The following is a 13,896-nucleotide window of genomic DNA, read 5'->3' as shown; positions in this document are numbered from 1 at the left end:
TGAGCCACCCAAGGGCCCAGTTTTTGTTTTTTTGTTTTCTTTTTGACAGAGAGAGAGGGAGGGAGTGAGAGCGAAAACAGGGGGAGCGGCAGAGGCAGAAGCAGGGAGCCCAATGTGGGACTTGATCCCAGGATCCTGGGATCATGACCTGAGCCAAAGGCAGACACTTAATAACCAACTGAGCCATCCAGATACCCCAAACAGTCCAAGTATTTTTAAAAAATTTAGCTGTTAGGGCACCTGGGTGGCTCAGTCAGTTAAGCATCAGACTCTTGGTTTCAGCTCAGGTCATGATCTCAGGGTTCTGAGGTTGAGCACTGTGTCAGGGCTCCCCACTCAGCTGGGAGTCTGCTTGAGATTCTTTCTCTCTCTCTTCCTCTGCCCCTTCCCCCCCTCACACACACACTCTTTCTCTAAAATAAATCTATTTATTTATTTATAACAGATTTTATTTACTTGACAGAGAGACACACAGTAAGAGAGGGAGCACAAGCATGGGGAGTGGGAGAGGGAGAAGCAGGCTTCCTGCTGAGCAGAGATCCGGATGTGGGCAGGACTCCATCCCAGGACCCTGAGGCATGACTTGAGCTGAACGCAGATGCCTAACAACTGAGCCACCCAGGTGCCCCTAAAATAAATCTTTAAAATATATATATATATATACATATATATATGTATATATATATATATATATATATATATATATATATTTGTCTGGTAAATAGTAAGTCACGATTATGAGAACCATAAATCAACAGAAAAGTGAAAAATTCCAAAATAGTGGGTGTTTGAACATAAAAGTAGTTAAGGAATTCCAAACCAGGCTATTATTTTAACAAAACCAAGCTAATATTTTAAGAAAGGCAGTGTTCAGAGTTCCACCAAGTCTAGAAAATATGCATAAGAGTAAACACAAATTAACAGAGTGCCAGAGAGAGAGAGATTCCGCATGGCTAGATGAAACTAATTTAAACATACATTTCTTCCAAATTTTGATGTAAAACTTATTTTACTTATCATTGTAATTCTTTTTTACAGTTATTTCCTTTTTACCAGCTAGTAAAGTAGACGGAGTTCATGTACACGTTGAATGCTATACTCTACTTTTAAGTATTTATATTTTAAAAAAACTAAATTGGTATTTACTAATGAATAGCCTAGTTTTGAGGCAGCAGTCATAGCAAAGCTAAGTAGGTTCTTTTGTACAAACAGCTGGGGAATAACAGGAATCAACTTTCTGTTGTTTGTAGCCACAGGAGACTGTAAACAAACTAAGAGTATTACAGAGGGATGAATAAGCATTAGTGTTCCCAGACACACCCATGGGCAGGTTTAATGACTAAGCTATTTGAACAAGGGAGGCTTAGGATTTATCTACATTTACATGGTAGATTAGAATTCAGGAAAGTGTCCAGAGTGTTCTCAGAAACACACCTGATAGACCTCTGGGGAAGGTGGTGGGACAGGGAATTGTCAAGTGGGATTTTTGTTTTTTCTGTACTTTTTTAAAAAAGATTTTATTTATTTAAATAAATAAGAAAGAGAGAGAGAGACAGTGAGAGAGGGAATACAAGCGGGGGCGGGGGGTGGGAGGAAGAGGGAGAAGCAGGCTTCCTGTGGAGCAAGGAACCTGATGCGGGGCTCTATTTCAGGACCCTGGGATCATGACCTGAGCCGAAGGCAAATGCTTAACCTGACCGAGCCACCCAAGCGCCCCTAACTTATTTTTTATAAGGAGATCATATTCATATACTAAATTGATGACCAAAAACTAACTTAAAAAAAATAAGAGATACAAGTAGTTGAGAAATCATATAAATTTAGATTTATGAACTTATACCCACTGGCAGTGATTGATTTCTATTAAAGAGCAGATTTGTTTTAATGAAGGATAGTTGCAAGAAAGCAGGCAGAGATAAGGGGGGGCCTCCCGCCCTAAGAGGAAACCACCCTGAAATGACCCTTTCACCCTTTCCCACGTGACAGGCAAATGACAAAAACCTGACTTGGTGACAGGCTCTTGGAGGGTTAACATATTAAAACAGCCCGCCAGCAAACTCATAAAAACCCTTAGACTTAGAAACGACTGGCAACTCTCTCGGGTCCTCTCCCTCTTTGGGAGCTCTGTATGTCCACCCAATAAACTTTGTTTTGCTGCCTACCCATCTATCTGGTCTACCTATTCATTCTTCAAAGCAATGTGACCAAGAACAGCGGGCACCAAAGGAAAAGAAATCTTCTAACAGTTTAGGGATCTAATGGAATGCGAGTAAAACTGGAGAAGAAAAACTTTAATTATTTTGGTCATTTGAAAAACACCCTGCCTGATGGCTGCACCTCAGGCACAGTCATTTAGGTTACCCAGGATGCCAGAATTTGTGCAAGCCCGTTTATTGGGGAAAGAAAGGCAAGCTGCTTAAACTTCATTTGCCTTACATTTTCTCTCAGTTAATTCAGTGGGAGGTTATGCTGCTTTTTCCTTACAGAAAAGAAATAAAAAATTAATTGCGGGGGTGGGAAGTAGAAAAGAGATCGTCAGAAAAAAGATTAGAACCTTGGGATAGAGGGCTCTAACTCACTCAGGAGCCTCTCTCCTCTCCCTGGGTGCCTGGCACTGGAGCCTGACACATGGTGCTGTTGAACTGAACTTCGGATCTGAATCTGCAAAGATGAAGATCAAATTGTACACACTGGATCCAGGAGATCTTAAAGTCTCATCTCATAGTTCTCTCCTATCCTCTTTCCTCTCTATTTCTTTTCTTTTCTTTTTTAAATTTATTTATTTGACAGAGAGAGACACACAGAGAGAGAGGGAACACAAGCAGGGAGAATGGGAGAGGGAGAAGCAGGTTTCCCACAGAGCAGAGAGCCTGATGCAAGGCTCGATCCGGGTCCCTGGGATCATGACCTGAGCCAAAGGCAGATGCTTAACGACTGAGCCACCCAGGCGCCCCTTCCCCTCTCTCATTTCTGTATCAAATTTGTTTGCTCTGCCATCAATCCATGCACTGTGCCTAAGATGCCTGTTTCCACTTTCTGGAACTGCTGAATGCTTTTTGTGTGTGTTTTTGCACTAACTCAAGTGTTACCTCATCTCTGGAGATCCCTCTCACTGTTTCCTGGGCAGCGTTATTGCTCACTTATTGTGTTCCTAAGCATTTTATCTATATTACTTTCACATTATAATTTTTATGTTGGTCTCCCCACTGGTTGAGAATTCTTTGAAAGACAGTGACTTATTTATCATTTTATCCCCAAAGTCTAGCATATGCCTGGCATTTAATACAAAGTATTTTTTAAAAGATTTTATTTATTTATTTGAGATAGAGAAAGCAGGGGGAAAAGGAGAGGGGCAAGCAGACTCCCTGCTGATCAGGGAGCTTGATGCGGGACTTGATCCCAGGATCCTGGGATCATGACCTGAGATGAAGGCAAACACTTAACTGACTGAGCCATCCAGGTGCCCCATGGAAATGCAAAGTAATTTTTGAAAAATAAATTGTTAATGTGAGCACTACCTTAAGCACACTCTGTCGCCATTCGGTAGAAACAGGGACATCAATTGGTTAAACTGAACAAACAAAAAAACCCTTCCTTTCTCTACTTTTTGACCAAGAATAAAAATTAAAATCAAATTATATAATACATTTTAGAAAAATATTTTATGCACTTAAGGTGTTAGAAACTTCATGCACTTTCTATGGTTATTCTCCAAGGACAGGATCAGCATCACTTGCTGCTATAATAAATTACCACAAACTTAGTGGCTAACAACAATACAAATTTATTGCTTTATAGTTCTGGAGGTCAGAAGTCCAAAATGGATCTCTCTGGGCTAAAATCAAGAGATTGGCAGGAGTGGTGCTGAGGACTGAATTGTGTCCCCTACCCCTCACCCCAAATTCATATGTTAGAGCTGTAACCCCCAAAATCATGGCATTTGGAGATGAAGGTCTTTAGGAAGTAATTAGGTTTAGATGAGGTTATGAGGATGGGGAACTCATGATGGGATTAATGCTCCTATAAGAAGAGGGCTTGCTCCCCCTCTCTTTCTGTCACGTGAAGACACAGCAAGAAGGTAGTTGTCTATAAATGAGACAAAGAGTCCTCACCAGGAACCAAATTTGTTGGCATCTTGATCTTAAGATTTCCCAGCCTCTAAATTGTAAGAAAATAAATTTCTGTCTTTAAGCCACTCAATCTATGGTATTTTATTATGGCATCCTAAACTGACTATAACCTTCTAGTGAGTCTAGGGGATAATTTGCTTTCTTACTTTTTCCAATTTCTAAAGGCCACCTACATTCCTTAGTTTGTGTTTCCTCCTTCCTTTTTCAAGCCAGCAGCCCCACGTGTTCCAGTCTCTCTCACTTGGACTTTTCTGCCTCCCTCTTCTACTTTTAAAGACCCCTGAAATATTGGGTCCCCTGGATAATCCAAAAGAATCCAGCTTTAAGGTCAGTTGACTAGCAACCTTAATCGTATCAGTAACCTTAATTTCCCACTGTCATAACATGTATATAATATAACATATTCACAGGTTCTTGGAATCAGGATGTGGACATTTTTGGGGAGCTATTTTTTTGGCTACCACGTGAATTAATAATGGTTTGAACCTTAAAAACATCTGCTGTTTAAGATGTTTGGAAGTAGGAGCTTCTAACATTTCTTTAGCAGCTTAACTATGTTATTCAGAATGCCTGCTCTCTTTCTTTCTCACCTAGTTTGTTAGCTTCTCATCCCCATATTTGTCACTTCATGGTCAAAAGATGATTGTCACATCTCCAGGCATCAGAAGCATGTTCAAGATGGGAAAAGGAGAAGGGGCAGTGACAGTCCATTCCTCTCTCAGGTCTTCCCCTTTTATCAGAAAGCAAATGATTTTTCCCAGAATCCCTCCAGCAGTCTTTCTCTAATGAGATCATATTGCCATCTCTAGCTGCAAGAGAATCTGGAAGAATGAGCATCTGGCAAAGGAGAATGAGATTATCCTGATTGGCTTAGGTCATTTATGATTCATTAATGGGCCTGGGTACATTACCTTCCCAAACAAAATCAGAGTTCTTTTAGAAAAAGTGAAACGCCAAGTGTGCTGTGGGTAAGGAATGGAGTGGGGCTGAGGGAATTGGCGTTAAATGAGCAAATGACATTTGCTGTTAGCCTTTGAGAATCATTTCCCTTTAAAGAAAAATCTTTTCCCTTTAAAGAAATGGTTGCCATTTGAGAACCAATGTAATCTAGAAGCCTCATAAAGTACTCAGTTACAGAACTTATTCTTCTAAACTAGGTAAGAAAACTTCAGAGGAGTATTTAAACAAACACTGTATTTTTAAAACTTGTGCATGTAATTCATGAATAATAAATGAATATCAAATTATTTTTATATTAATCATGGAAAAATTAGACAATCTTTTCAATATACATTTTCTCATCCAATTGAACATTTAGCTGATAGCTAAGACCAATAAGGCTGAAGTTCAATGAGGTTAGAAATATGCTCCTTTTGGCATACCTGACTTCTAAAATAGTATTAATTCTATTAAACTGATGAAAACTATGCTTCATTATCAGAATTTTAATTTGTTCTCTATTTGTTTTCTAAAATAACAAAGGTAATCTATAAAATAAAATTTCCATGTAATTGCACAAATGAACTTCAATGTACTAACAATAAGAGTGATGCTCCCTCCTGAAACAGAAATGTTTACCCTAAGTATTTGTCAGCAATGTATCAAAGTCCAGTTCTGGCATATTTTCGGTATATTATTTGCTTACTTAATTACTTCAATAAATAATTATTGCATGCCAGGCACTGTTATAGGAACTGAGATCATTGCAGTGAGGAAAAACAAAATATGTTTCCAACTTTCTGTTCTATACAGTCTGGTTAGAATAATTCAAGAAACAAATAAAAACTCAAGATATGTTAGCAACATATATGTCTAAGGATAGTTGGAAAAAAGGCAGGCAGGGACAAGGCACCCCCTCCCAAAGAGGAAACCACCCTTAAAAGGATTTTATAGGGGAGATAATCCAACATGGTGGAGGAGTAGTAGACTTTAGTTTCTTCTGGTACAGGAATTCAGCTAGATAGCTATCAAATTATTTTGTATATGTGCTGCCAAAGCGAGCCCTATCAAATTATTCTGAACACCTTCAAAAACTTCCATGACAAACAAACTGAAAGAATTTGTGATCACTAAACTAGCCCTGTGAGAAATATTAAAAGGGATCTTTTTTTTTAAAGATTTTATTTATTTATTTGACAGAGAGAGAGATCACAAGTAGGCAGAGAGGCAGGCAGAGAGAGAGGAGGAAGCAGGCTCCCCGCGGAGCAGAGAGCCCGACGCGGGGCTCAATCTAAAAGGGATCTTTTAAGTGAAGAGAGAGCCCAAAAGTATGTTACTAGATAGACCAAAAAGGAACAAAGATAATATACAGAAACACTGACTTTATGAGTAACACAATGATACTAAATTCATATCTTTCAATAGTTACTCTGAATGCAATGGACTAAATGTCCCAATCAGAAAATACGGGTATCAGATTGAATAAAAAAGCAGGACCCATCAATATACTGTCTGCAAGAGACTCCTTTTAGACCCCAAAACATCTCCAGATTGAAAGTGGGGGGTGGAAAACCATTTATCATGCTAATGGATATCAAAAGAAAGCTGGGGTGCCAATCCTTTTATCAGACAAATTAGATTTTTTAAAACAAATTTTTAAAAATTTATTTATTCGACAGAGAGAGAGAGAGAGAGGACAAGCAGGGGGAGTGGCAGGCAGAGGGAGAGGGAGAAGCAGATTCCCCACTGAGCAGGAAGTTCTTTAAGGGGCTCAATCCTAGGACCCTGGGATCATAACCTGAGCCGAAGGCAGACACTTAACTGACTGAGACACCCAGGCACCACCAGACAAATTAGATTTTAAATCAAAAACTGTAATGAGAGATAAGGTTGGACATGATATCATAATTAAAGGGTTTATCCAGCAAGAGCTAACAATTGTAAATGTTTATGCCCCTAACATAGGAGCAGCCAATAAATAAACCAATTAATAACAAAATTAAAGATGTAACACATTGATAATAATACAATAATAGTAGGGGATGTTAACACTCCCCTCACTGAAATGGACAAATCATCTAAGCAAAAGATCAATAAGGAAATAAAGGCTTTAAATGACACACTGGACCAGATGGACTTCATAGATATATTCAGAACATTCCACCCTAAAGCAAAAGAATACACATTCTTCAAGTGCATACGGAACATTCTCCAGAATAGATCACATACTGGGTCACAAATCAAGTCTCCACCAGTACTAAAAGACGACTGGGATCATTCCTTGCATATTTTCAGATCACAATGCTTTGACACTAGAACTCAACCACAAGAAGAACATTGGAAAGAACTCAAATACATGGAGGCTAAAGAGCCTTCTACTAAAGAATGAATGGGTCAACTGGGAAAGTAAAGAAGAACTAAAAAAATTCATGAAACAAATGAAAATGAAAACACAACTGTTCAAAACCTTTGGGATGCAGCAAAGGGGTCCTGAGATGGAATTATATAGCAATACCAGCCTTTCTCAAGGAACAAGAAAGGTCTCAAATACACAACCTAACTTTATGCCTAAAGGAGCTGGAGAAAGAACAGCAAATAAAGCCTAAACTCAGCAGGAGAAGAGAATAAAGATTAGAGCAGAAATCAACGAAATAGAAACTGAAGGAACTGTAGAACAGATCAGCAAAACTAGGAGCTGGTTCTTTGAAAGAATAATAAGATCGATAAACTCCTGGCCAGACTTATTAAAAAGAAAAAAGAAAGGACCCAAATGAGTAAAATCATGAATGAAAGAGGAAAGATCACAACCAACACCAAAAAAATACAATATAAGAACATACTATGAGCAACTATATGCCAACAAATTAGGCAATCTGGAAGAAATAGATGCATCTCTAGAGATGTACAAACTACCAAAACTGAAGTTGGAAAAAATAGAAAACCTGAACAGACCCATAACCAGCAAAAAAATTGAAGTAGTCATCAAAAATCTCCCAACAAACAAGAGTCCAGGGCTGGATGGCTTCCCAGGGGAATTCTACTAAACATTTAAAGATTTTATTTTTAGGGGCACCTGGGTAGCTCAGTCATTAGGCGTCTGCCTTCGGCTCAGGTCATGGTCCCTCTCTCGCTGTCTCTTTCTCTGATAAATAAATAAAATCCTAAAAACGATTTTATTTTTATTTATTTATTTGACAGAGAGTGCGAGAGCACAAGCAGGGGGAGTAGGGGGGAGTGAGAAGCAGACTCCGTGCTGAACAGGGAGCCTGATGTGGGACTCAATCCCAAGATCCTGGGATCATAACCTAAGCCAAAGGACGCTTAACCATCTGAGCCACCCAGGTACCCTCTACTAAACATTTAAAAAAGAATACCTATTCTTCTGAAGCTGTTTCAGAAAACAGAAATGCGGGGTGCCTGGGTGGCTCAGTGGGTTAAAGCCTCTGCCTTTGGCTCAGGTCATGGTCCCACGGTCCTGGGATCGAGCCGCACATCGGGCTCTCTGCTCAGTAGGGAGCCTGCTTCCTCCTCTCTCTGCCTGCCTCTCTGCCTACTTGTGATCTCTGTCTGTCAAATAAATAAATAAAAATCTTAAAAAAAAAAGCAGAAATGGAAGGAAGGTTTCCAAACTCTTTCTACAAAGCCAGCATTACCTTGATCCCAAAACCAGATGAAGACCCCACCAAAAAGGAGAATTACAGACCAATATTCCTGATGAATGTGGAAGCAAAAATTCTCACCAAGATACTAACCAATAGGATTCAACACTACATTAAAAGGATTATTCATGGGATGCCTGGGTGGCCTCATTCTGTTAAGTGTCTGCCTTTGGTTCAGGTGGTGATCCCCAGGTCCTGAGCTCACGGCCCACATTTGGCTCCCTGGTCAGTGGGGAGCCTGTTTCTCCCTTTGCCTGCTCAACCTGCTGCCCCCCCCCCCCCCCCGGCTTGTACTCTGTCTCCGACAAATAAATAAATTTAAAAATCTAACAAACAAAAAAAAAGGATTATTCACCATGGCCAAGTGGGATTTATTCCTGGGCTGCAAGCATGGTTCAACATCCTCAAACCAATGTGATATACTACATCAATAAAGGAAAGGATGAGAACCATATGATCCTTTCAATAGATGCAGAAAAAGAATTTGACAAAGTAGAGCATCCTTTCTTGATGAAAACTCTTCACAGGGTAGGCATAGGGGCTGCATACCTCAATATCATAAAAGCCAGCTATGAAAAGTTCACAACAAATATTATTCTCAAAAAACTGAAACTTTCCCCCCTAAGGTCAGGAACAAAGCAGGGACATCCACTATCATCACTATTGTTCAACACGGTACTAGAAGTCTTAGCTTCAGCAATCAGACAACAAAAAGAAATGAAAGGCATCTGAATCAGTGAAGAAGTGACACTCTCATTCTTTGCATATGACATGGTACTCTATTTGGAAAACCCAAAAAACTTCACCCCAAAGTTGTTAGAACTCATATAGGAACTTCAGCAAAGTGGCAGGTTATAAAATCAATGCACAGAAATCAGTCACATTTCTATACAATGAGACAGAAGAAAGAGAAATTAAGGAGTCCATCCCATTTACAACTGCACCAAAACCCATAAGATACCTAGGAATAAACCTAACCAAAAAGGCAAAGGATCTGTACTCAGAAAACTATAGAACACTCATGAAAGAAACTGAGGAAGACACAAAGAAATGGAAAAACATATCATGCTCATGGATTGGAAGAACAAACACCGTTAAAATGTCTATGCTATCAAGAGCAGTCTACACATTCAATGCAAACCCTATCAAAATACCACCAACCTTTTTCACAAAGCTAGAACAAATAATCCTAAAATTTGTATGGAACCGGAAAAGACCCCAAATAGCCAGAGGAATATTGAAAAGGAAAACCAAAGGTGGTGGCCTCACAACTCAGGACTTCATGCTCTTTTACAAAGCTGTGATTGTTAAGACAGTATGGTATAGGCAGAAAAACAGACACATAGATCAATGGAACAGAATAGAGAGCCCAGAAATGGACCCTCAACTCAATGGTCAACTAATCTTTGACTAAGCAGGAAAGAATGTCCAATGGAAAAAATATGGTCTCTTCAACAAATGGTGTTGGGAAAACTGGCCAGCCTGCCACTTTCCAATGGTGCACAGAAGAATGAAGCACAAACAAGTCAACTGCAAGAAAAGAGACCAGGGGTTGGCAGTTGAGAAGACTGACGCCCTGAACAACTCCTCAGTCCTGTATTTATTAGATACAAGACAACAATCAACAAAGGAGTTGAAGATTATAGATAAGCAAGATTGCTGGTACATACTGGTCTAATTTGATATCCCAAGGTAAGATTAATATGTGTCCTCTTCTTGGAGAAATAAGGGTAATCTAGGATCCAATATTCCAGGTACCCATTTTGAGGCATTCAAATAAATTGGTATTATATCTTCTCCCCATTCTACTGGATGGAGCAAGGGAGGTTTGGGTATATACACCCAATAAGTAAAGTTATCTATTTGTGCATAACATCTCAGAAAACTTACAGGTACCATGATGAGGGCCATCATAGTTGCTAGGGGTGAAAGGACGCTGTTCATTTTCCAGAACTTCTTCCACTTTCTTGGTCAGTTTCTTCATCTAACCTATGTTGGGATCTTCACTCTATTCATCCCCAAAGGTTAATAGGCAAGTCTACAATACGTGGCTGCAGATAGCCCTTGTAACCTTCAGGTCCTTCACAGAAAAGAATATTGGAGCCCTGACGCACATTGCTAGCCTGTTTCAAGTACTTGTCAGTGGGCTCTAGATAGTAAGGAAATTTAATAACTTTTCTTCTGCCTCTGTTTCCCACATCATTCCCCCCTGAATAATTTTGACCCTTAAATCTTTAAGGTTGCTGAGGGTAGAAGGTCTCATCTTCTGTAACTTCTTGCTGAAGAGGGGCGTAAAGCTTCCCTACCTACAGGTCAACATGGGTCAGTTGGGGAATGTACACAGGAGTTATGAAAGATGGAGGCGCTGAATCCAATGCTGACAGTAAAGAAGTATATCTCTGAGTGGTAAGGATCATTTTGCCCGGTTGTTTCCTTTTTTACATTTAGGACAGAGACCTGGTAACTTATTTCTTGCATTTCACAGAGGGAGTTTTCCTTTTTGCCTACCCTGAACCTTAGTATGCCCTGTCTGCCCACAGTTAAAACATTGTCCTTTAAATTTTTCTGTGGTCAGAGCAGCCATTGCTTGAGCTAACAAGTCAGCTTTACAGGTCTCTGTTCCCACATCTTGGCATAGCTTAATATAATGTGTTAGTGCTCCCTTGCCTTTAAAGGGCACGATCAATTTCCTACAATCAGCATTGGCATTTTCATATGCCAACAGCTGAAGAATAGTGTCAGGAGCCTCGAGATTATCTACCTTTTTATGCCTTCTTGTAATCTCACAATAAAATCAGTATCGGGTTCTTTTGGACCCTGTACCACCTTTTGAGAAGAAGAGCAGTTGGGCACCTGGGTGGCTCAGTGGGTTAAGGCCTCTGCTCGGGTCATGATCTCAGGGTCCTGGGATCGAGTCCCACATCGGGCTTTCTGCTCAGTGGAGAGCCTGCTTCCTCCTCCTCCTCTCTCTCTGCCTGCCTCTCTGCCTACTTGTGATCTCTGTCTGTCAAATAAAACAAAATCTTAAAAAAAAAAAAAAAAAAGAAGAGCAGTTCTCTCCTTGGGATTCTATTCTCTCCCTGGCTCTCAAACAACAATGCCAGAGCTGCTCAATAGCTTGATCATTTGTACCTGATCTTGCACCTGGACCCATGGCCCAATGCCCATGAACAGCTCCATGAAAATAGGAACATTATTAGCTCTATTATGGCAGGGGTGGTTTCTGCATGATCTTGCCACCATGTTTTAAATTGTAAAATCTCACTCAAAGATAGAACTGTTTTTTCTAGTAATGACCAACCAATCGGAGTAAGTATGTTGCCTTCTGCGATACCTTGAGTGATTCCCATTGTAAGTGGGGGATTAACTCCATAGTTTGTACTGCCTGTTTGAATTCCTTCAATAATTTTGAAGGGAAATGACTCATGTATGGCCTCATAAATACCATTAGGGTTATTGGGATCATGCCCTGGAGAGACATGTTCTCTAATAGTAATCGGGAAATTAAAATGTAAGGCATCTAGGTCTCATGCTCGCTTTGCTTCAGTGAGGCCTTTTTGAGTAGCTGATAGCATGGATTTCTCATCCTTTTCACTAAATGGCGCCTTCTCACAGGATGGTGGAGCCGATGACAACTGTGCCCCTTGCCGTGGCACATTAGCAACTGTTCCCTCCTTTTGTTCTGTTATTGGAGGAGGGGGAAGGAAATTCCTCCTTTATATATTCCTTTACGATGACTTTAATAATTTCTTTTCCCTCTGGAATGGCATGTTCAGGTTCCTCTTTAGTTTCTCCTGACCACTCATTATTGCTCTCCGAATCAGAGGATTGTAAAGGTTCCAGAATGGAGGGAATAAGAGTCCAAGTAGGCCATAGAGTAATTGGAATTGGTTTTCCTTTAACATGCAAAAGTTTTAACTCATGACCTACTTCCGCCCATGTCTGTAAGTCTAAAGTCCCTAATGTAGGGAACCGGGAGCAATGTTCTTTAATTACTTTTTAAAAAAGCTCTGAAAGTTTGTCCTGGATGACTTTTGCTCCTCCCGCCTCTAGGAGCCATCTTAATAAACATACATAAGTGGGATATTCTTTTGTGCTGTTTATATTACCCATACCTTACAATAAGTACCCACAACTCACCAGCAGGAAAAAGGCACAGTCATGCAAAAACTCACGTTGGGGGATGCCTGGGTGGCTCATTGGGTTAAGCTGCTGCCTTCAGCTCAGGTCATGATCCTAGGTCCTGGGATCTAGTCCCACATCAGGCTCCTTGCTTGGCGGGGAGCCTGCTTCTTTCTCTCTGCCTCTTGCTGTCACTCTGCCTACTTGTGGGTACTCTCTCTCTCTCTCTCTGACAAATAAATAAATAAATAATCTTAAAAAAAAACAAACCACAACTCACGTTGGGGCTTCTTCTCCTTCTCCTTCGTTTCTCATCCGTTTGGACGCCACCTGCAGCTTTCTGACAGCTCACAGGAGAACAATGAGGCACAAACACATCAGCTGCAAGAGAAAGGGACCAGGAGTCAGCAGTTCAGGAGACTGCCACCCAAAGCAACTCCTCAGTCCCGTATTTATTAGATACACGACATCAATCAACAAAGGAGTTGAAGGAGATTATAGATAAGCAAGATATGCCTGATCAAGCAGTGTAGGATTTGTGGCTGAGTAAACACATTTAAAGGGACCATCTAATTAACTACAGGTGATCTCTGGAGAAGGGGAGATAACAGAAAAAAGAAGCAGGCGGAGTTCCACCCTGAGTGGGTAGGCGTTCCCAGCTGCTCGCTTCAAGGAGGTATATCAACCTCTCCCCAAGAGGCCTATTGCCAGTACCTGCTTAAGCATGTCTGGTCAGTACATCGTTCTGAGGGACGGTTACACAGCCACATGCAGAAGAATGAAATTGGACCATTTCCTTACAAAGTAGACTTAAATGGATGAAGGACTTAAAGGTAAGACTGGAATCCATTAAAATCCTAGAGGAGAACACAGGCAGCAACCTCTTCAACTTCGGCCACAGCAACTTCTTGCTAGACAGGTCTCCAAAGGGAAGGGAAACAAAGACAAATATGAACTATTGAGACTTCTACCAAGATAAACAGCTTTTGCACAGCGAAGGAAATAGTCCACAAAACCAAAAGACAACCAACAGAATGGGAGACAAT

General features: G+C 40.4%; 1 protein-coding gene across 1 annotated transcript in view; it reads right to left on the bottom strand.

Annotated features, from left to right (window-relative positions):
• Positions 1-13,211, bottom strand: part of HNRNPH3 (heterogeneous nuclear ribonucleoprotein H3) — a 32,138-nt gene extending 18,927 nt beyond the window's left edge. Inside the window, exon 1 of the mRNA XM_046027176.1 lies at positions 13,131-13,211. The gene's annotated coding sequence lies outside the window, so the exon portion shown is untranslated. The remainder of the gene's footprint in view (positions 1-13,130) is intronic.
• Between the last annotated feature and the right edge of the window lie 685 nt (positions 13,212-13,896).

Source organism: Meles meles, chromosome 13 (genome assembly GCF_922984935.1).
Source record: "Meles meles chromosome 13, mMelMel3.1 paternal haplotype, whole genome shotgun sequence".
Taxonomy (NCBI): Eukaryota; Metazoa; Chordata; class Mammalia; order Carnivora; family Mustelidae; genus Meles; species Meles meles.
The sequence above is the reverse complement of the archived record's forward strand: the minus strand, read 5'-3'. Positions and strand labels throughout refer to the sequence as shown.